The sequence below is a fragment of the Misgurnus anguillicaudatus genome, chromosome 21 (genome assembly GCF_027580225.2).
Source record: "Misgurnus anguillicaudatus chromosome 21, ASM2758022v2, whole genome shotgun sequence".
In the NCBI taxonomy this organism is placed as follows: Eukaryota; Metazoa; Chordata; class Actinopteri; order Cypriniformes; family Cobitidae; genus Misgurnus; species Misgurnus anguillicaudatus.
In genome coordinates, this window is record NC_073357.2 from 16,711,318 (window position 1) to 16,736,491 (window position 25,174).

The window sequence follows — 25,174 nt, forward strand, 5'->3', positions numbered from 1 at the left end:
TGCTGCTATACTATTTCAACAGCATTTGGGTATTAATTTAGGAATGTATGCAGCAAAAAATAAATAAATAAATAAAATAGAAGACCAAATTTTAAATGCTGACCATAGGATGTGTGAAGCCCAGTGGTGGTGTTTTATTTTTAATATAATAAATCTATTAACATATACATTGTAGTTGTGGTGCTTTTTCATTTTTGGATGGATGCGCCTACATTTTTGCTGGTGCTCCTAACTCTTTAAAGTTAGGAGCACCAGTGCTACCAAATAAAAAAGTTAATTTTGAGGCCTGTTCACCTGCAGCCTGGTAAGTAAATAAATGCATCTGTTTTTAAATGTTTTTTTTTATATGCTACCTCACGGCTTTATTGTATATGATGACTCTGTACCTGTGGATATGGTTAGATGAAAAACATTTTTAAGTAATGCTTAAAAAACTGACGCTGTCCAAGTGCGAAGGGCCGTTTGTAAATTCTTTATCTCCTGTTTGTTACAAATAAAGTATTTTTACAGTAAAAACCTTTTCTTACATACTTAATTCTTTTTTGATGATATTGGATAGCCATACATTTAAAGCAATTAAAAGCCTGCTTTTTTACGTCCATGACTAAAAGAAAACGGGTTTTAAAGGTTTTAATGAAAAAAAATAACAATTTCAATACAAGTGAAAAACAACACAATTATTTAACATTAATCTGGGATCTTCTTCCTCCGCTTAGTTTTTCAGTTTACAAAGTCCGTCATCTAAAAAGGGATTAGACATAGTGCCAGCGCAACTGGCTTTTAAAGGGGATGAGACCTGAGACTCTCATTGGTTTATTGCACGTTAAGCACAAAATACTTCCATTAATCATAAAAAATACAAAATACTCTCATTAATCATAAAAAAAATAGGACCAACACTTTTCGACCATGCGCTTGGCGCACAAACCATTTTTCCCGTCTAAAATTATAAGTGCATTCGGACACGCCCATTTAAATGTTGTGCTGTGCGCTTTAGACAATGAGCTTAGATCGTTAAAATAGTGCCCTTGGAGTGCATCATCCAGATACTTAAAGTACACTTTATTTTCGGGTATTTTTAGTGTGATCACTACTTACACTATTATACTAGAAAATGGCTTAGAATAGTGCACAAGTGTGCGATTTGGGACACACCTTTCAAGTCATATTGGTTTTAAACATTTTTCCTGAAACTTTATAACACAATATTTTGATTATCCAATAGGACTGTTATAGGGGGGTGCTAGAACAATATAAGACTATCACAAAACATTTTTGAAGGTTTTAAAATATTGTCTGGTATCGTTACCTGCAAAACAATCCAGATATGAATCTTTTATGTATTTGCACTTTTCGGCCAAGGTTTAAACATGATAAACAAGTCTTCAATCAGTGGATTATAAAATGATGTGAGTATAAACAGGGTTGCCAGATCTGCGAAACAAAACCAGACTGATGGACATTCAAAATTAGTCCAAACAGGTTAAAATGAGTATTACATGTTGGGTTTTTAAGTAATTTATATATTTAATGTGTTTCTATTAGGGATGCATAACGACCAATCGCGACCAATCTACAGCAGAATAAAAGTTTTTGTTTAGATCATATATGTGTGTGTACTGTGTATAATTACTTTGTTTAAATAAATGCATACACATGCATGTATATATTTAAGAACTGTTTACATGTGTATATACATTTGTATATTTACTGGTACCGTGTGTATAATTTATATTATATATAAATACTTCATATATAAATATATTTTTTCTTAAAATTATACATTTATGTGTGCACATTATACTTAAAATTATACATTTATGTGTGCACTAATTAATATATATATATATATATATATATATATATATATATATATATATATATATATATATATATATATATATAAAAAGAGTTTGGTTCCAAAACGCGACAAGCGCCATTTAAAAAAAAATTAGTTACTGCCAAAATCACTATTATTTCAGGTCAGTGTTTAAAAGTAAATAATTAATTTTACGCAAAATCCAATATCCGCCATGTTATTCTGTCATCTTTTCTCCATTTTTCCCAAAATGTGATAAACGCTACTCCTCCTTTTTACAGAATGCAATTAATCCATTCCAGAAATTACAGCCCACCAGTAACGCAATATAAACAAACAATGGTGGCGTGCTGAGTACACGGAGTCCTAGTTTTCCTCATCTACTTTGTACTTCGTGATCAACAAACAAAACAAAATAATACTTTAATGGCATTGATAAACATCTAATAATTTACGCGAAGCACTCGGGAGACTGGTGCTTATCTCCCGACAGCATCAAGTTTCTCATGCTAAAACATTGACCCCATTGGATCTTATGAAAAGCTTTATATTATTTTACTCAGTCAACGAAAATCGAGCAGGACCAAAACATTTTACAGCTGATCGCTGTGAAAAATGCTAAACAACGACGTCAAGTATAACCGCAGCAATGACAATGTTCTTAATATCACAAAGTAAGTGTTTTGATTAATAACATTAATGTTTATTTTTTTATCAGTGTGTACAACTGTTCAACTAAATGAATATAAAATGGCAAAGATGAATGCACATTTGTACATTGAATTAATAGATTTCGAGCATTTTGAAACAAAAACTGTCATGGATTTATTGCATTTTGTTTTTATAATAAATGTTTGAAAATCAAGTTATGGATTTTAATTTTTTATGTTTTTATAACCTAAAGATGCTATGGGAAAGTTTGTAACAGAAAATAGTGGTTTTCATCTTATCACTTTCTTGGTATAGAATACACGTTTTTACCGAAATTTGTCAAAATGGATTTATTGCGTTTTGGAACCAAACTCTTCATATAGTTATACACAGTTCACACATATATATGATGTAAACAAAAACTTTTATTCTGCTATAGATTAATCACGATTAATCGTTATGCGTCCCTAGTTTCTTCTTTAAGAGCTGGATGTTGAACTTCATTGGACTTTTTTTTTGCCTAAACTGTCAAATGTGACCACCCAACCAACGAATAAACTTCAGTCTTAAGGGCCAGTCACACCAAAAGCGCTTGGCTTTTAAAGCAGTGTGACGCGGCTTTTCATATTGCTAAGCAACCACCGAGTCAGCTGTCTTGTCAATCAAATATTAAAGCGTGAGCGCTCTTTTGCTGTTAACTGTCATTAGCAGAAACTTTAAAAAGAGGGCGCTTGCTCTGGCCTTGTTTGGGGGTGGGAGGTGCACGGGCACGCGGGAGAGAGTGGGCGAGTGGAGTCTGGAGGTGCGTTCCATTCAACAGGGTCCCTAAGGAGTGTTCACTGCTCCCTACTCCCTGAGCACGGTATATCAGTTGAAGTGGACTTCACGGAAAATAACTGCTCATTTGGAACGGCCTGCAAACGTCATCAAAGAAAGTCAACGACAGGGTCGCGCAGATTTACATAAACATCAATTTATATAGGACTACATTCATATTTTAATTTTATTTACTATCACATTTAAAATATGTACACTATACAATAAAAAAAAACATTGAGTACTACGTAATGAATAACGTATGTTTATTATACACTTTAATTGACTATTGCTGCTATTACTAGACTATTAACAGAATTGAAGCCCTGCTGTAACTGTCATGCAAATATGAAAGTAAACTTTTTTTGGTTAAATATGTGTATATTAGGGATGCACCGAATCCAGATTTTTTAGGTTCGGCCGAATCCCGAATCCACCGTTTAAGATTCGGCCGAAACCGAATACCGAATCCTACTCGCATCCTTATTCCAACACAGTAAAACACATTAATGAAGTAAAAAACATCCACAGCAGTGTATTTTTCATTTTATTTAATTTTAACTGTACATTATGCCAGGATGACAAGTTGGAAAAACTATTTTGACAATTACCATAAGCCTATGCATAATGAAAGCGAAGCGTTGCGACACGCTCGTTTTTCCAATAAGCAAGCAGCTCCGCGCTGAAAACTATATTTAACTTTGAGTGAGAAGCTCCGCTCGTCAATGTCAGTCTTCACACGGCCGTCCAATTACACTGGAGGAGGGGCAGGACATTACCACAGCAACCAACCGGCTCACAGCTGAAGCATCACAGCTACCAAGCGCTCGGCTGAAAAACAGCTGGCATTTGGGGTCCTCAAGGCGTTTTCAGCGGTGTTTAAAAGTTTTGGTGTGTCCAGCTGACCGAAAGAAAAAGCTCATCTCCACGTCAGCACCCGATGTGTGTAATCAACGGCTGCGTGACGTCGACCAGCGTAGCGCAAGCCTAGGGTTCGGTTCGGTGGAAAAAAAATCTAGGATTCGGCCGAATCCGAAACCGAATCCTGGATTCGGTGCATCCCTAGTGTATATATGTGTTTTTAAACGATTGTCATATAATTGCATAGCGGTCTGACCGTTCCGACTGGTGATCACGTGATGTGAATGACAGTTGGGTGATTATCGCTCTCCACTTCCTGTGAAGTGATGTATCGATGTTCCCTGATTCCCTATGCCGTGCGCAGTGCCCTTCGAACTGAACATGTTCGCTCCCTTCTCCGCTGTCAGCGCTCCTTCAAAAACGCCTGCACGGCAGGCGGCAAAAAAACGCTCGGCGCAAGGCGCTTAGGGGCCAATCACACCAAAGGCGTTTATGGCAGTTGCAGGTGCCTTTTTTGAATGATATTCTATGGGCAGGGCGCATTTGCGCGCTGTTTATACGCGCCGAGCATCTTGCGGTTTTTTGCCACTTGCCACGCACGCGTTTTTAAAGCGGAGAAGCGCCCGACGTCATTCGCGTCTTTCCATTGTCCATTCGAATGAGGGGAGAGCCTTACGTTGTGGTGAGGGAAGTTTACAGTTGCATTGAAGAACCGGACTCCACTCGCTCACTCTCTCCCGCGTGTTTGTGCACCTCTCACCCTCAAACAAGGTCAGAGCAAGCACCCTTTTTTTAAAGTTTCTGCTAATATGACAGTTAACAGCAAAAGAGTGCTCACGCTTCATTATTTGATTGACAAGACAGCTGACTCGGTGGTTGCTTAGCAATATGAAAATCCGCGTCGCACTGCTCTTTTTTTTAAAGCGCTTTTGGTGTGACTGGCCCTTTACTAAGTCTTTTTGTGTGTTTGCAGTGATGTTTTTTAATATGTACAACCCCAAATCAGAAAAAGTTGGGACGGTGTAGAAATTGTGAGTAAAAAAGGAATGGAATAATTTACAAATCTCATAAACTTATATTTTATTCACAGTAGAATATAGATAACTTATCAAATGTTGAAAGTGAGATATTTTGAAATGTCATGCCAAATATTGGCTCATTTTGGATTTCATGAGAGCTACACATTCAAAAAAAAGTTGGGACAGGTAGCAATAAAGAGGCCAGAAAAGTTAAATGTACATATAAGGAACAGCTGGAGGAGGACCAATGTTTAGGAATAGGAATGTTGTCCTATTCTTGTCTAATACAGACTTCTAGTTGCTCAACTGTCTTAGGTCTTCTTTGTCGCATCTTCCTCTTTATGTTGCACCAAATGTTTTCTATGGGTGAAAGATCTGGACTGCAGGCTGGCCATTTCAGTACTCAGATCCTTCTTCTACGCAGTCTTGATGTTGTAATTGATGCAGTATGTGGTCTGGCATTGTCATGTTGGAAAATGCAAGGTCTTCCCTGAAAGAGACGACATCTGAATGGGATCATATGTATCTAGAACTTGAATAAACCTTTCAGCATTGATGGTGCCTTTTCAGATGTGTAAGCTGCCCATGCCACACGCACTCATGCAAACCTCATACCATCAGAGATGCAGGCTTCTGAACTGAGCGCTAATAACAACTTGGGTTGTCATTGTCCTCTTTAGTCCGGATGAAATGGTGTCCCAGTTTTCCAAAAAGAACTTCAAATTTTGATTCTTTGGACCACAGAACAGTTTTTTTTACTTTGCCAAAGTCCATTTTAAATGAGCCTTGCCCAAAGAAAATGCCTGTGCTTCTGGATCATGTTTAGATATGGCTTCTTTTTTGACCTATAGAGTTTCAGCTGGCAACAGCGAATGACACGGTGGATTGTGTTCACTGACAATGTTTTCTGGAACTATTCCTGAGCCTATGTTATGATTTTCATTACAGTAGCATTCCTGTATGTGATGCAGTGCTGTCTAAGAGCCCGAAGATCACGGGCATCCAGTATGGTTTTCCGGCCTTGACCTTTACGCACAGAGATTGTTCCAGATTCTCTAAACCTTTGAATGATATTATGCACTGCAGATGATGATAACTTCAATCTCTGAGAAACTTAGAAAACTATTTTTCGCTGCAGCATTGGGGGAATTGGTGATTCTCTGCCCATCTTGACCTCTGAGAGACACTGCCACTCTGAGAGGCTCTTTTTATACCCAATCATGTTGCCAATTGACCTAATTAGTTGCCAATTGGTCTTTCAACTGTTCCTTATATGTATATTTAAATTTTCTGGCCTCTTATTGCTACCTGTCCCAACTTTTTTTGGAATGTGTAGCTCTCATGAAATCCAAAATGAGCCAATATTTGGCATGACATTTCAAAATATCTTACTTTCAACATTTGATATGTTATCTATATTATACTGTGTGAATAAAATATAAGTTTATGAGATTTGTTAATTATTCCATTACTTTTTTACTCACAATTTCGACAGCGTCCCAAATTTTTCTGATTTGGGGTTGTATAAAATACTGATAAAACTATAAAACTGCACACTTACCTTTTATAATGAGAGTCAAACAGGGCAGCAAAAAGGTCCCCGGTTCGAGCTCCGGCTAAGTCAGGTGGCCTTTCTGTGTGGGGTTTGCATGTTCTTCCGGTGTCAGCGTGGGTTTACTTCGGGTATACCGGTCTCCTCCTACAGGTAAAAACATGCAGGTTAGATGAATTGGAAATGCCAAATTGCATTTGTCTTCGTCGCATGACTGTATGTAACACATTTTTTTACTTGTTGCAGTTTTTCTCAGTCTCTTTGGACCATTTCTCAGATTAGAAATTAATATTATCAGATGATAATTGTGTAGGTACACTTGGTATGTTGACGGCATTTGACTAGACATTTTGACTGTCTTGTTAATGAACAATGACACGCAGATTTGCTATTTTGATGGCACCAACATGTTCACTGATGTAAAAATTTACTTTTAAGAGATGACCTAAGGATTTTGAACAAGTTTCAGGCTTTTGCAGGACATCCATAATGTTGTGCAGTACAGATTGTTCTGAGAAATGCACGCATACATTTTAAGCTCCAAAGCAACTGAGAAAAACTGTAATAAATGCACCATGAACTAACATGAATAACTGTATTGACATTAACTAACATTAACAAGAATTAATACATGCTGAAAAACTAGATTGTTTGTTCATGTTAGTTAATAGATTTATTAATGTTAATGTTAATGTGTTACCAAATATTCAATAAAAACTTTACTTTGACATTAAAGCGTGTGAATTACAATGTTTTTCTTTGAAATGTAATAATTTTTACTAACCTTTTACAATAAAAGAGAAGAGTTGAGAGACTTGACTCTTTGTTGACTGATGATGCATCACGGTTGTCACGGCAACTCAGCTCTCATCTAGAACTTAATGCAGAAACACTCAACATCAATATACAATATAAAAATCAACATAATTCACCATATCACTGGTTTCATTGTCAATAGGATGAAGTCTCTTTTTTAAATGGTTTTAAAAAAAAATTCCTGAAACTTTATAACACAATATTTTGATTATTCAACAGGACTTGAAAGGTGTGTCCCAAATCACACACTTATGCACTATTCTAAGCCATAATAGTGTAAGTAGTGATCACACTAAAATTAAAGTGTACTTTAAGTATCTGGATGATCCACTGCAAGAGTGCAACGCTGAAAATTAATACCATCAACAGTCGCGGCTTCCCATATGGCAAGAAAATATATTTTTCTGGCCAAAAATATGTTTTAAATACATGCTAAATACATTTTGTTAAAAGCAAAGCTTAATTAAATATAATATAGCTGACTTTGATTATAGTGTAATATAAGTAATATAATATAATATATATAATATTCAGTTTAACCCTTCATATATTTACATAGTATCGGCCAAGACAGAAATGTTTTATAAATTGTATGTTAAAAAAAAAGTGAGTTGAAAGTATAAACTTATACGTATATTTTTGCATAGGGATGCACCGATCCGATATTCTGGATCAGTATTGGGGCCGATCCGGCCTTTTTTGCTGGATCGGATATCTGACTAATGCTGAGTTTACACCAAACGCGTTTTGGGCGTCAAAATCGCGTCTACCGCGGCTAGTTTGCCGCTTGAACACTTTGAATGCATTCGCGCGTGTAGAGCGGAGTAGACGCGGGGAAAAAGCAAGCATTTGACGCGCATCTGAGGCAAAATCCTCTTCTTGTGGGAGGGGCAACTGCTGTGCGAGTGTCTGTTTGCAAGATGACTGATGTTGATTGTGCATTTATCAAGAGAGTTATCAGTTTGTATTGGGTAACCTTACTATAGAGGGAAAATAAAAGGCGCGGATCGATAAACGCCACGTGACTCAAAAGTGAAGTGTGTATTACAACTTACCTAGCCTGGGTGCCAGCCGATCTTAGCCCCGCCCACAAGAATTTGAGAACGGGAAGATCGGTCTGGAGTTTTTCCGTTGAGGAGCTGCTATGCTAGGACTAGAGCTGGGCGAACCAATCAAATTGTCAGGGCGGGCTTTATACGATGATGGACAGATAATCAACAGTAACGTAATGAACCACGTCACCAAAGAGCGCGTGTGTTGAATGGCTGCCGCTGTAGAGTTCAGATGTGTGGATTCTGACATTGAGTCTGTTCTAAAAGATATCGACAGAGCATTGATTTTAAAAGAGGAACAGAGAAACGCGAGCAAGGCATTTGTTGATGTTTTTGCCGTCCTTCCTATTCGGCAAAAGTTGGTCGCAACTGAAATGGCTAACGTTATCACGGCGATGCAACTCAGCGTGCACGACGAGATGGATATAATTAGCGGTCGTTGCCAGCTTCTTTTCGGAAGCCCGGAATCGTGGTTGCTGAATAAGTGGAGGGACATGCTAGGCTCCAATATTTTCAAGCAAACGTAATGGGTATCGTCGTGGATGAAGTTCACCTAACGTACAAACGGTAAGAGATAGTCTTACTCTATGACTTAGTAAATACTTCATGTTGTGATATAAACAAAATGTTGTAAACATAATAGGTGTTGATGTACATTCGCTAACTCGGTATAATCACAATGTTAGTGTCATTGTAGCGAAAAACTTTGGTCAGGCTGCAAAGACGTAATTTCAACATACACTCACACACACACTCCGTTGCTCTGATTGGTCGTAGGTCTATCCAATTGAGTGCAGAGGCATTTTTCGGTTGAGACACGCCTCATAATTATAGCTCAATGGAGCGGTATCAGACTCAAATTCTGACTAGAATTGAGTATGACAACGTCAGGCTACAACTTACCAGGTTGCCCAAAGTCCTTACTGACACTCTTCCAAGCGAGGTCCTTTTTATTCCTGTCTCCTCTATAGAAATAACAACTTGTGTCGTATAGCTCCGAGTGACTGCTTGAGTGAGTGACTCCGGGCGGGGCTGCCACCACAGCAGCAGGCAGGCTCCTGATTGGTTAACGCGGCGCGAAATTCCGCCAAAGTTCAAATTTATCAACTCGGACGTCAGCCGCAAATTCGCGTGAACCGCAAAATGCGCAAAAGCACCATTCGCACGTACCGCGCACAACGCTCAATTCGCACGAGCTTCATGTGCGAATGAGGTGGAAACGCGTCTTCCGCTCCGCGTCGAACGCCTCTTCCGCAGTTGGTGTAAACGCACCATAACAGGACCAATCCAATTCCAATACTGCACGTTACCCATGGTTGTTACTGACAAGCGATTAAAACGACAAAGTATTATAAACGTTTTTTGGCACTATAATCAAAGTCAGCTTACACTCAATAGCTTCATGTGAAGGAACAAACGCAAATTTAAAAATATTTAAGTTCACAGAAACACTGTAACTTACTTGCAAACTGAGTTAATTCACAGGTGAAGTGGACGGATGAAACGCGTCATTCAACACACGCACACACGCAATAACTCTAGGCTATTTTAAAGATCTGATTTTATAAAGTCTCAGTAAGCTGTTGGATGGATGCAATTCAGCATGTGCTGAGCACACGATGCATCTAATCTCTTTGTTTTTTAACAGTTTAGAACTTAACTTTCCATTGCGGAGCGAGGATTCCCATGTGAGGATGCTTCTAGAGCATACATGGGCAATATACGGCCAGGGGCCGGATCCGGCCCCCAAAGTGCTTCAATTCGGCCCTCGCGATGCACTCGCAATTTCGATGAAACTGTCATGGTTGCAGTGTTTCCCATATCTTTCCCTTATATTTATCAGTGACAGAATCAACACTGGCCCCCACATAGATTTTTCATGATTCCCATTTACACTTTTTTTTACCATTTAAAACGTCTTAGTTCATTGCAGCGAGCGCTCAGCATGCCTCCCCTCTCTCTCTCTCTCTCTCTCGTGGTGGTCAGCTCCTCAACAGCGCGTGCTCCTCCCCTCTCTGTTTTACGTGCAGCGCCAGCGCGCCTCTCTCACATAACAGTAAAAAGTATTTTAACTCCACGTTCCTGCGTGTACTTTCTTTTTCACTTTAACGTCAACAGTCACGGATGTTATAACAGAGAAGACGGCTGATCATATTCATCATGAGTCATGACTTAATGAAAGGTTAGCAGTAGTGTTTCCCACATATACCCGTTCTGGTGTGAGTCTGTGTCCGAGCTCTCTTCCTACCTATCATGCGGTATGCCCGTAACAGCAACCGTGTATTCTCTCATATTTCTGAATTTGCAACAAATTGTCTGCGATATACAATAAAACTACCACTCGTATTTAAACTAAAAAAGCTCTCATAACACAACAACACTGATGAGAAGAGCAACATTTGTACAGCCTCATTGTAAATGTATGATGATTTTTTTCAGACGATGTCGCGTTTTTAGCAGCAGTTAAAGAAAGAGCTGGTTTGATTAAACAAAGAAGAGTAACTGGGTCGTGGGTTGTTACTTGGTCCTGTTTAGTCACTATTTTATAGACAACAGAACAGATAATATGTAAAAAAAAATAGCAGTCAGTTGTGTTAAATGCAATATAATGTGACAAATCAAAGAGTAAAACACGACGCAATGATGTCACATATATGCTAATCGGTTTGTGACGCCATCACCGCCACAGTCTCTTAAAATCCTGTGGGAAACACTGTGGTTGTTTATATCAAATAAAATATAAAAGAAATAATAATAATTAATCATGTGTTTGTGTGTTGCTGTAGACCCTGCTGAAAAAAAAAGCATCAAACCAGCATGGGAATTATGCTGGTCTATGCTGGTTTAGCTGGTGGTCACCAGCATACCAGCACCAAAACACAACATATGCTGGTATGACCAGCATGGGATGCTGGTGCTAATGCTGGTTGGGTGCTGGTTTAGCTGGTGTTAATGCTGGTGCTGATGCTGGTTTGATGCTGGTTTAGCTGGTGTTCACTAGCAAACCAGCACCAAAACACAACATATGCTGGTCTTGCTGGTATGCTGTTTTTTTCAGCAGGGGTATGAATGACAGTTAAACAATATGCAGGGTAGGAAATGAATCCTTGAAATTTAATCCAGTTATTGTAATGTTAGAGTAGGTCAGACAGGCCTAGCAAAAATAAATATCAGGACTTGAAATAGGCTGTCAAAGTAACTGTAGAGTAGCCTTATACATATTCACATTGAATTAATTTTTACCATTTAATCATGTAACTATGTTTAATTGCAGTTTTCCCAAGTGTGGCCCTCCGCTAACGTTGACAAAGTAACTGTGGCCCTCAGGCTAAAACTGTTGCCCACCCCTGTTCTAGAGAGCATCAATGCTGCACCCGGAATGTGCATAAAAGGTCCGGTTAAGTGCATAATTCCCAAAATAACCATCTGCAAGCTTTTTTACTGTGACTTTTTGCGCAATTAAGGAAAATATATTTAGCATACTTATTTGATCAAACGTGCCTATTGTATTTTCTCCTAAACACTGCCATGATTAATAATTACTAATGTTTTCGTAACTTGTAAATAATTTTAAATTATTGTTTTTTACATTTAAAATTATACTAGATGTAGCAGAAAGCACTATAGACATTTAACTAGAGGCAGACTCTATCAAAATGTTTGTCTTGGGAAAAACTTTACTAAAAAACGTTCACTTCATTCTAAAGCATAGAATTATACTGTGTATTCCTTTTATATTGCATATTAAAATTAATTTTATATCTAATTACATAAAAATTGTGTAAAAAGTTATTTTAACTTAAGTAAAAGTAAAAAAATACTAGATGTTAAAAGTACTTAAATGTTAAATATAAACCAAAAACTTGAAATTTTAACATGTATTGGAGTAAAAATTATGTTAATATGCTTTGTAATCTATGTTTTCCAAAGAAAAACACGGATAAAATATGAATACTTAAAAATGTACTTTTATGTAGAAAGTAAAAATACTTAAAGGCGGAGTCCACGATGTTTGAAAAACGGTTTGGAAAGGAGACGGGCCGACTACCAAAACACACTTATAGCCAATCAAATCAAATCAAATGCCGGGTTGCGTATGTGTGGGGCGGGTCTATCAACAGAAGGTCCAGATTCTATTGGGGTAGGGGCGTGTTTGTTTAGGTGATTTCAAATATCAACATTGGCTTTCAAACATCATGGACTCCGCCTTTAAGTAGTGTCCGCCTCTGCATTTAACATTGTGTGTGTGCGTGTGTGCGTGCGTGTGCGTGCATGCATGAGTGAGTGTGTGATTTAAATTGTTCAAGAAAAATAGTATCGGATCGGCAGGTATCGGTATCGTCCGATACTCAGAATTCGGGTATCGGAATCGGAGATGGATAACGTTGTATCGGTGCATCCCTATTTTTGCAGTTAAAATATAATTAATTTAAACATTTTCTAAACTTTTCTCCCATGCGATGTGAATAGAAATGCTTTAAAAATAAATTTTATTTTTAAATTACATTTCAAAATATACAAAATATGTATATATAATGATGAAAAATATATTTTTGTAAATATATTCCAAAATATATTTCAGCAAAGTGTTGTCAAATTTTCAAGAAAAACTTTACTTTGACTTTTATAAGTATTTTGCAGTTGAAAATAGAATTAATTTTAACATATTCAAAATTTGTCTCACATACAATATGAATATATTTATATATATATATATATATATATATATATATATATATATATATATATAAATATATTTATATATATATATATATATATATATATATATATGCATGTATATGTATATGCATATGTATGTATATGTATAGGCATGTATATGTATATGTATATGCATGTATATGTATATGCATATGTATGTATATGCATATGCATGTATATGTATATGCATGTATATGTATATGTATATGTATATGCAGGTATATGTATATGTATATGCATGTATATGTATATGTATATGCATGTATATGTATATGTATATGCATGTATATGTATATGTATATGCATGTATATGTATATGTATATGCATGTATATGTATATGTATATGCATGTATATGTATATGTATATGCATGTATATGTATATGTATATGCATGTATATGTATATGCATGTATATGTATATGTATATGCATGTATATGTATATGTATATGCATGTATATGTATGTGTATATGCATGTATATGTATGTGTATATGCATGTATATGTATGTGTATATGCATGTATATGTATGTGTATATACATATACATATACATGTATATGCATGTATATGTATATGCATGTATATGTATATGTATATGCATGTATATGTATATGTATATGCATGTATATGTATGTGTATATGCATGTATATGTATGTGTATATGCATGTATATGTATGTGTATATACATATACATATACATGCATATACATATATATGTGTATATACATATGTATATGTATGTATATGTATATGTATATGTATATGTATGTATATGTATATGTATATGTATATGTATATGTATATGTATATGTATATGTATATGTATGTATATGTATATGTATGTATATGTATATGTATGTATGTATATGTATGTATATGTATATGTATATGTATATGTATATGTATATGTATGTATATGTGTATATACATATATATGTGTATATACATATATATATGTGTATATACATATATATATGTGTATATACATATATATGTGTATATGTATATGTATATATATATATATATATATATATATATATATATATATATATATATATATATATATATATAAAATGGTGAAAAATATAATCGTGAAAAATATATTTTTGTAAATATATTCCAAAATATATTTCAGCAAATATATTTTTGGCCATTTTTTGTAGATCTTAAATATATATATCTTTTTTGGCCGTATGGCTTTGCTTAGTGTTGCCAAATTTTCAAGAAAAACTTTACTTTGACTTTTATAAGTATAAGTATTTTGAAGTTGAAAACATAATACATTTTAAGATATTCAAAACTTGTCTCACATGCAATATAAATATAAATGCTTTAAAAATAAATTTATTTTTAAAATAAATTTCAAAATATACTATATATATATAAGCAACTGAGAAAAACTGTAATAAATGCACCATAAACTAACATGAATAACTGTATTGACATTAACTAACATTAACAAGAACACATGCTGAAAAACTATATTGTTGATTGTTTGTTCATGTTAGTTAATGGATTTATTAATGTTAATGTTAAAGTGTTACCAAATATTCGATAAAAACTTTACTTTGACATTAAAGCGTGTGAATTACAATGTTTTTTCTTTGAAATGTAATATTTTTTACAAACCTTTTACAATAAAAGAGAAGAGTTGAGAGAGTTCAGAGTTTGGTGTTGCTCTTTGTTGACTGATGATGCGTCACGGTTGTCACGACAACTCAGCTCTCATCTAGAACTTATATATGTCAAAAAAATACATTTCTCTGGCCAAAAATATGTTTTAAATACATGCTAAATACATTTTGTAAAAAGCAAAGCTTAATTTAACATTCTTTTCATTTGAAAAAATATTTAGTTAAAACCTTCATATAGAAAATGTATTTCAGGGGCAATTTTACAACCTAAACAGCAAAAAAAATTCCGGGGCAAAATATAAATGTTTTATAAAACGTACAAGTATGTTGTAAAATATTAAATTATTAGTATATTTTTGCAAACCCTGTATCATATAAATAATGTACATCGATGCATTTTTTTGACCCAAAATGAAAGTTTGTTGCCTCTAATTCAGTGTTTTTGAATGTCCTGCTATCAACTTTCTGGAAGTATCTGAAGTCAACATGAATCACGAGGCGCTCAAGCATTTTGAACTCCTGCTGTCGTAACTCTCTCCTTTAAGAGCTGGGTGTTGAACTTTATTGGACTTTTTTTGCCTAAACTGTCAAATGTGACCACTTAACTAACCAATAAACTTCAATCTTACTAAGTCTTCTTTGTGTGTTTGCAGTGATGTTTTTTAACATGTATAAAATACTGATAAAACTATAAAACTGCACACTTACCTTTATAATAAGAGTCAAACAGGGCAGCAAAAAGGTCCCCGGTTCGAGCCCCGGCTAAGTCAGGTGGCCTTTCTGTGTGGGGTTCGCATGTTCTTCCGATGTCAGCGTGGGTTTACTCCGGGTATACCGGTCTCCTCCTACAGGTAAAAACATGCAGGTTGGATGAATTGGAGATGCCAAATTGCATTTGTCTTCATCACATGACTGTATATAACACATTTTTTACTTATTACATTTTTTCTCAGTTTCTTTGGACCATTTCTCAGATTAGAAATTAATTTTCAAAACATTTTGTTCAACCTTTACATCACCAAGTCAGTTGTGCACAACATAGAAGCAATTTCTCAATGTTTTGTACAAATTGCAAATGCTTTAATACAATTTCACCATTAAAAATGGTAAAAAGGTGAATTCATCACAGTTTACATCAGAAAATACTGACACTGATAATTGTGTAGGTACACTTAGTATATTGACAACATTTGACTAAACATTTTGACTGTCTTGTTCATGAACAATGACACGCGGATTTGCTATTTTGATGGCACTAACATGTTCACTGACGTAAAAATTTACTTTTAAGAGATGACCTAAAGATTTTGAACAAGTTACAGCCTTTTGCAGGACATCCATAATGTTGTGCAGTACAGATTGTTCTGAGAAATGCACGCATACATTTTAAGCTCCAAAGCAACTGAGAAAAACTGTAATAAATGCACCATGAACAAACATGAATAACTGTATTGACATTAACTAACATTAACAAGAATTAATACATGCTGAAAAACTATATTGTTGATTGTGTGTTCATGTTAGTTAATGGATTTATTAATGTTAATGTTAATGTGTTACCAAATATTCGATAAAAACTTTACTTTGACATTAAAGCGTGTGAATTACAATGTTTTTTCTTTGAAATGTATTAATTTTTACTAACCTTTTACAATAAAAGAGAAGAGTTTAGAGAGTTGAGAGTTTGGTGCTGCTCTTTGTTGACTGATGATGCGTCACGATTGTCACGACAACTCAGCTCTCATCTAGAACTTAATGCAGAAACACTCAACATCAATATACAGGGCTTGACATTAACTTTTTGAGCAACTTGTCCTTTGGACAAGTACATTTGTGTTTCACTTGTCCATGCACAAAAGTCACTTGTCCGGGTAAAGATTTATAATATAATGTATTTTTGTGTTTTGCTAATCAGTGGCGGAGCAAGGGATTTTTCATATGGGTGGCCAGGCAGGGGCCTGCAGTTATTCCGGTGGCACATAACATCTCTATCATCCAACCTTAAAATACTTTTAAGTATTATAGGTGTGTTAATAAGAATAATGTATAACATACAATTGCTACAATACTTTAATTTTAATTAAAATTAATTGAGATTAACATACAATTTATAGTCATAATTCAACCTCATGTTTCTTTAAGCTATTTAATCAAATAAAACTTTTGAAATTTACTTTGAAACCAGGATTTATATCTCCCATTGCTGGAAACTATAGAGACCAGAAAATCATGTGAATTTAGGCCACTGAAATGTATTTTACTAAGATTCATTTGGCTGCTTCTTGCTCTTTCTGAATATGCTATATCTGCTGCCTTTCTCTTCATTTTTCCCACGTTTCAATGATTGTCTGACTTTAAAACACTAAAGCAAAACATTAAAACATTACCATGTTTTAAAAAACTTATTAGGATAAACGTAAACGTATCTAGATTATATATATATATATATATAATAAAATCAATCTTAATACTAGCATTTACGCTGTAATGTTTGTGTGGGATTTTTGAATGTACAGTGACGAACTCTGTCAGATTCAAATCGGCTGTCACGCAGCGCACACACATATAGGCGCGCTGGAAGAGAGATTCTCGTTATAAAACAAATTCTTAAACAAGATTTTAAGCCCATTATGTGTTTTACTGAACGTTAGAAGAGAAAAAATACGGACTTAAATCGTTTTTTTTGACACACAGTGATGAAAACTCGGTTGAAGTGCCTGTCATTTATATATTCACGCCGGAGCTAGAAGAAATATCACTCTCCACTACACTCCATGCCGTCCCCCAACTCCCGCCCCTTCGTGTTCTTCGATCAGGTTTAATGCGTGCGCAGCTTGTTTAGTAACAATAAAAGTAACATGTAAATGTGTGTGTGTGTGTGTGTGTGTGTGTGTGTGTGTGTGTCGGCGTGCCGCGCTCTCTGTTCAATATTCCGCTCGGTGTTTGCGCTGCGCGTTCTGCTCTGCCGTTAACGGCACATAACGTGAAGTAACATTGTTTGAAATTTAACTTGTCCAGTCGGACAACTAATTTTCTCTTACACTTGTCCTACAAAAAATCCACTTGTCCCGGACAAGCGGACAAGCCTTAATGTCGAGCCCTGATATACAATAGGGCTGGGTATCAATTCAGATGTTCCAGATCGATTCGATTTCGATTCACAAGCTATCAAATCGATTCGATTCCGATTCTCGATTCAATTTTCGATTCTGGTTCTCGGGTAGGTTTTTATACTCGATTCTCGATTCAACTCAATGAATATAGATTTAATACAAATACTATATTAATAAAAAAGAACAGTCAACAGCAGTTTACAAGTGGGTAGTTAATAAAAAAAATTAAAAGCCACAACACTAACATTGAAGAAGACTAGTAATTAGATTAAAGTTAATCTTACGTTCAATGTTTGTGGAAATAAATATGAAAGAAAAAAAATGATTCTGCTCTTTGAGAATCGATTTTTATTAGACCACGTTTTTAAAAAACGATTAATCGGAAAATCATTTTTTCCCCAGCCCTAATATACAATATAAAAATACAACAATTTACTATATTACTGGTTTTATTGTCAATAGGATAAAGTCTATTTTTTAAATGGTTTTAAACATTTTTCCTGAAACTTTATAACACAATATTTTGATTATCCAATAGGACTTGAAAGGTGTGTCGAAATCGCACACTTAAGCACTATTCTAGCCTATTATCTAGTATAATAGTGTAAGTAGTCATCACACTAAACATACTCAAAAATAAAGTGTACTTTAAGTATCTGGATGATGCACTCCATGAGTGCAACGCTGGAAATTAATACAATCAACAGTCGCGGCTTCCCATACGGCAAAAAAATAAATTTCTCTGGCTAAAAATATGTTTTAAATACATGCTAAATACATTTTGTAAAAAGCAAAGCTTAATTTAATATTGCTTTTATTTGAAAAATATTTAGTTTAAACCTTCATATATTTGCATATTTTTCAAAATGTATTTCAGGGCCAATTTTACAACCTATACAGCAAAAAAAAAGATTCCTGCCCAAAATATAAATGTTTTATATAAAATTATAAGTATATTTTTGCAGTTAAAATATAATTAATTTTCACATTTTCAAAACTTTTCTCCCATGCGATGTGAAAATAAATGCTTTAAAAATAAATTTATTTTTAAATTACATTTCAAAATATACAAATATATTGTCACGGTAGGAAATCTACTGTTTCCTCCGTGTCGTGTGTGTGTGTGTGTGTGTGTTTGTTTACTCACCTCTGCCATGTGCTCATTAGAGCGATTCAGCTCACCTGTGTGTTTGATTGTCTCGCTCCAGCTGTTCATCATTACATCCTCTCCATAAATACTCACATGACTTTCTGTTCCCTGCCAGATTCTCACTGTGTGTTCGGCTCCGTGTTGTTCGGTTGTTCCGTGTCTGTTGGATTACGTTTACAGTTGGATGTCGTTGTCGTCTTCGTGTGGATGTTCCCGTGTTCAGCCTGGATTTCACCACTGCTCACCACTCCACCAATGTCGCACTCAAACACCAACTTCCACCGTTGTCTTCGCCACCATTGCCAACAACAACAACACCAGACTGTTTACTTCCGCATTGACTCTCAATACTCTCTCTGTGTTTATTATTAATAAACATTGTGTGATTTATCTCCTGCATTTGTTTCCGCTCATTACGTGTCATTTATATATATATATATATATAGATAGATAGATATATATATATAAAATGGTGAAAAATATATTTTTGTAAATATATTCCAAAATATATTTCAGCAAATATATTTTTTGGAAATTTTTTGTATATGTTAAAATATTATTAAATTTTTGGCCGTATGGCGGGGCTGCCAGATGCAGTAAGAGTGATGTTTACCTGTGGAAGCAGTCTGACACTTACTAAAGTCATGTTGAACAAAATAAATAACAATGATATTACAAGAACAGTGTACAAATTGATCTTAATTGACTTGACTTGCAGTTTATACTACAGTATGAATTTGACGTCATTGCCCTCATCTGGAAAACACTTACACTTCTGATTAGTATAAAACCATCAAGTGTTTCATTTGGGACGATACTACTCTTCTAAAATGTATACACTTGATGTGTGAGTACATAGTGTGTAGTTTAAGTGTATAGTGTGTAGTATGTCATTTTATGAATAGCTTTCACCAGAGGTGTAAAGTACTTGAGTAATTTTACTTGATTACTGTACTTAAGTATTATTTTTGGGGATTTTTACTTTACTTGAGTACAATTTAAAATCAGTACTTTTACTTTTACTTAATTTTTTAAGAAAAAAAAGTACTTTTTACTCCTTACAATTTTATTTAAAGTCAAAAAGTACTTAATTTTTAGAGATCACTTTATTCTATTTTCCCTTACTCTTACCAAACCAATTGAATTATGCTGACGGCCAGTTTAATTTAAATGTTATTAATTTCCTTGGCCGAGATACGGCATGCCACTCCCTGAGATTCATACGTTCATAGCTCAGGCACATTAAGTCCGGGGTGTTCGCCCTTCGGGTCCCTTATCCTACCCCGAGAGGGCCTTTTCAATGAGCCAACCCCCGACTCTCTAACCCTTTCTGCGGCCGACGGTCTCCTGAATTTCCTGAATAAGTCCGAGGCATTCACCCTTGACGTCCCTTCTCCTACCTGAGAGGGCCTTTCCAATGAGCCAACCCTGACGCTCTAACCCTTTCCCTGGCTGAGATACAGCGGCCATTCCCCTGATTTTCCCATGACCGTAGCTTAAATGCCTTTGGGTCGCTTATACCAGAGGGGACTTAAGGTGCCCGAGCTACAGCCGTGGGAAAATCGGGGAAAGGACCACCGTATCTCGGCAGGGGAAGGGCTAGAGACTCGTGGGTGGCTTGTTGGAAAGGCCCTCTTGGGTAGGATAAGGGACCCGAAGGGCGAACGCCCTGGACCTAAGGTGCCTGAGCTAAGGCCAAGGAAAAATCCGGGAAGGGTTGGCCATATCTCGGCCCAGGAAAGGGCTAGAGACTCGCGATTGGGCTCGTCGGATGAAGATTTTTTCGCTTCTTTGAAACTGACAACACATTATGTAATGTTTGTTCTTTAATCAAATAAACGTTGTATGACAAACATTTCTTTATTTCAGAACGATGCGCACATGGTGCAACTCTAGACCACAACAACACGACAACTCGTCTTCCTCATGCAGTATTAACATATACCGGTAAGTGCGTCACTACTGACATCTAGTGGTTAGACTAGGTATATACACATATCATGAAATACTCACTTATCATGACATCTCCTTTTTTTTTTTAGATTTAAGGTTTCAACATTACTGCATTTCAATTCTTACACACTTACTGAACAGAACATATTATGTGACAACATAAACATTATATACATTATGTAAAACATCTCACAATTAACATTCAATTGTTAATACTCTCTTTGGCATTGTAAATACTTAAATGTCTGATCACTTTACTAATGCATCTTTTACAGATCAAGTCTCTCAGGTGGTTTAACTGTGCGTTTGGATCTTCTCAATTCAGGTATGTGTGTTTCCTTTTTCTGTTCTGTATTGTCTATAACTGATTCTGTTTCAGATTCTACAGGTGATGTATCCCGTGGCACTGTTTCTTGTGTTTTCAGCAAACTTCTCCTATTTCTCCTCAGGATTTGACCATCCTCTGTTTTTACAGTGTAAGATCTTGGATAAATCTCCTCAAGGACTGTGGCAAATCTGTTCCAATTTTCTGCCACGGCTCACTTGGCATGTCAGTGATGATCATTGGTTCTTTTTGCTGTTTTGCTCGATGACTTAAGCAGGTGTCACAGTTTGAAACCATTCTGTCAATGTCAGCATTTATTCCTGGCCAATATATGGCTGTCCTGGCTCTCCTTTTGCATTTTTCTGCTCCCAGATGTCCCTCATGCAATCTTTTCAGCATTTCTGTTCTCAGTGAATGAGGTATCAATATTCTATTCTTTCTCAGCAGGAGACCTTTTACCATACTCAACTCTGACCTTATATTGTAGTACAGCGAACATGCTTCCTTTTTCCATCCTTCATTCAGTAGTTTGATGACCATCTGCAGCTCTCTGTCTTTTGCTGTTTCAGCTGCAATCTGTTGTGACTTTGCATCGGTCACTGGAAGAGCACTGTAAATCATATTCACATGAAGAGTCACTTCAGCTTCTGTAGAGCTCTTGCGATGTGTCTCATTGTCTGAGGTAGCTCTGGAGAGGGCATCCGCCAGCACTATGTACTTTCCAGGCGTGTATATTAACTCAAAATCATATCGCTGGAGCTTCATCATTAGCCGTTGGATTCTCGGTGACATTTCACTCAAATTCTTCTTGATGATGGCTCTTAGTGGCTTGTGATCTGTCTCCGCCACAAACTTTGGAAGTCCGTAAACATAACTGTGAAATTTCTCCACGCCATACACCAGTCCAAGGCACTCCTTCTCGATCTGAGCGTAACGACACTCAGCTTGAGTCATAGTTCTCGATGCATATGCAACTGGTCTCCAGTGTTTTCCTTCTTCCTGGAGCAGCACGGCTCCCAGGCCATCCTTAGATGCGTCTGTTGAAATCTTTGTCCTCTTAGATGGCTCAAAGAATGTAAGCACCGGCTTTGTCGTCAAGAGTGTCTTCAGACGTCCCCACTCTTGTTCATGGTTGTTCGTCCACTTGAACTCACACTTGTCATGTAGCAGTTCTCTCATGTACACCGTTTTCGAAGACAAGTTTGGTATAAACTTCCCGATAAAGTTAATCATTCCCATCACTCTTAACACTGCCTTTTTGTCTGTAGGTCTGGGCATATTGAGTATTGCTTCTATTTTACTTTTGTCAGGTTGTACACCACCTGCTGACAGCTTGTCTCCTAGAAATGTGACTTCATTTACTCCAAACTGACATTTTTGTTTATTCAGTCTCAGACCATATTTCTGTACTCGCTGCAAAACTTCTGTGAGCCTCTCATTGTGCTGTTCAATTGTGGATCCCCACAATATGACATCATCCACATAAACACGAACTCCTTGTATGCCTTCAATTATGTGCTCCATGGCTTTGTGAAACACTTCAGGTGCTGAAGAAATCCCAAAGGGCATCCTCAAGAAGGAGTATCTGCCAAAGGGCGTGTTAAATGTGCAGTAGTGTGTGCTATCTTCATGTAATTTTACCTGCCAAAAGCCCTGAGATGCATCCAGCTTTGTAAAAAACTTTGCACCTCCCATCTCACTGATAATTTCTTCCCGAGTCGGAATCTGATAGTGTTCTCTCTGAATGTTTGCGTTCAGGTCTTTTGGGTCCATACACACTCGTAGTTCTCCGTTTGCTTTTTTCACACAAACCATGGAGTTCACCCATTCCGTCGGCTGTTCCACTTTCTTTATAACTCCCATGGCTGTCATCCTTTCCAGTTCCTGTTTCAACTTATCACGTAGCGGGGCTGGTACCCTTCTCGGAGCATGGACCACTGGCTTTGCATCCTCTTTAAGCTGTATCTTATAGGTGAATGGAAGCACTCCGAACCCCTCAAAGATGTCAGGAAACTGTTTTACTATACTTTCTACACTGTTCTGTGTGTTGGCATGTTTTATGTTGTATACTCTTTTAACTAGGCCTAAGTCTTCACATGCCTTGTCTCCCAGCACTGAGTCATGTCCATCTGGAACGACTACGAACACGAGGTGTTGTTCTTTATCTTTCACTTTTACCTTGAATTTGCATGTTCCTCTTGTTTCAATGCTCTGTCCATTGTAAGCTTTGAGTTGCACAGCGTTTGGTTTAATATGTGGCTTGCTTTTCATTTTTCTTATATCCCTTTCAGAGATCAAATTGGCTTTGGCTCCTGTGTCTAGTTTCAGTGTTACTGTTGCTCCATTTATTTCCACAGCCGCAGTCCACTTATCCTTCTCAAGACTGTTAACTTCAGCCTGTTCTACCATGCCCACAAAGAATGTATCACTAAGAGCAGTTTCTTCCACTGTATGGACTCGTTCGCTTCGACTTTGCCTACTTTTTGTCATGCACTGCTTCGCAAAGTGATTCTGTCCTCCACATTTAGCACAGGCTTTGCCATAAGCAGGGCACTGCTTTGGTCTGTGTCTTTTGCCACATCTCTTGCAATTATACATTTCTTTTTCATTTTGCTGTCTCCATTTTGATGAGCTTTGTTTTTTAACTTTCTCTGTCACCGCAGCTACTGACGAACTTTCATGTCCGCTTGTCTTAGCATTCTCACTAAACGTTTTAGCATGATGCTGCGCCACTTCACTGGCATGGCAAATCCGCACTGCGTCAGTTAATGTAAGCTCAGTTTCTCTCAACAGTCTCTCCCTCATTTTCTGATCATTTATTCCGAACACTATTTGGTCCCGGACCATTGAATCATGCAGCAATCCAAAGTTACATGTCTTTGCTTTCAATTTGAGATCGATTAAGAAGTTGTCAAAAGTCTCTCCCTGAAGTTGCAGACGTGAACGAAAAACATACCTCTCAAATGTCTCGTTCTTTTTCGGTGAGCAGTGTGAATCAAACTTCTCAATCACTTTCTCGAAGTTTCCTTTATCTTCTACTCGATCAAACACCAGCGTGTTGAATACCTCGATCGATTGCGGTCCCGCGACGGTAAGCAATAAAGCAATCTTTCTTGCATCCGACTTATCATCCAGACCCACTGCTTGCAAATACAGTGTAAATCGTTGCTTAAACGTACGCCATTCACAATCGATATTTCCAGTCCAGTTCACAGCGTCAGGCGGTTTTACACTTTCCATTTTTATAGATGACGACTAACTGAACTTCTTACCACTCCTGGTACCATGTAATGTTTGTTCTTTAATCAAATAAACGTTGTATGACAAACATATCTTTATTTCAGAACGATGCGCACATGGTGCAACTCTAGACCACAACAACACGACAACTCGTCTTCCTCATGCAATATTAACATATACCGGTAAGTGCGTCACTACTGACATCTAGTGGTTAGACTAGGTATATACACATCATGAAATACTCACTTATCATGACACATTAAGCCAGCAAAGAGTTGGATGGATATCTGGCCTGAGTTTCAGACACCAGGAAGTCTCTGCTCACGTTCCCTTCTATTTGCAGCCTCTCTATCAGACTAAGACATTGTTCACGCTGTCAGTCCAAATCTGATTTTGTTGCATGTCTGACTGGACAGACTCACTGTCCACATTGTGTATCACAACTGCTTAGA

General features: G+C 36.6%; 1 long non-coding RNA gene across 1 annotated transcript; it reads left to right on the plus strand.

Annotated features, from left to right (window-relative positions):
* Positions 1–21,018: 21,018 nt before the first annotated feature.
* LOC141353257 (uncharacterized) lies at positions 21,019–24,974 on the plus strand. The gene is made up of 3 exons (XR_012360272.1): positions 21,019–21,151; positions 21,433–21,482; positions 24,827–24,974. It is a non-coding gene; the product is annotated as an uncharacterized lncRNA (long non-coding RNA).
* Positions 24,975–25,174: the final 200 nt, after the last annotated feature.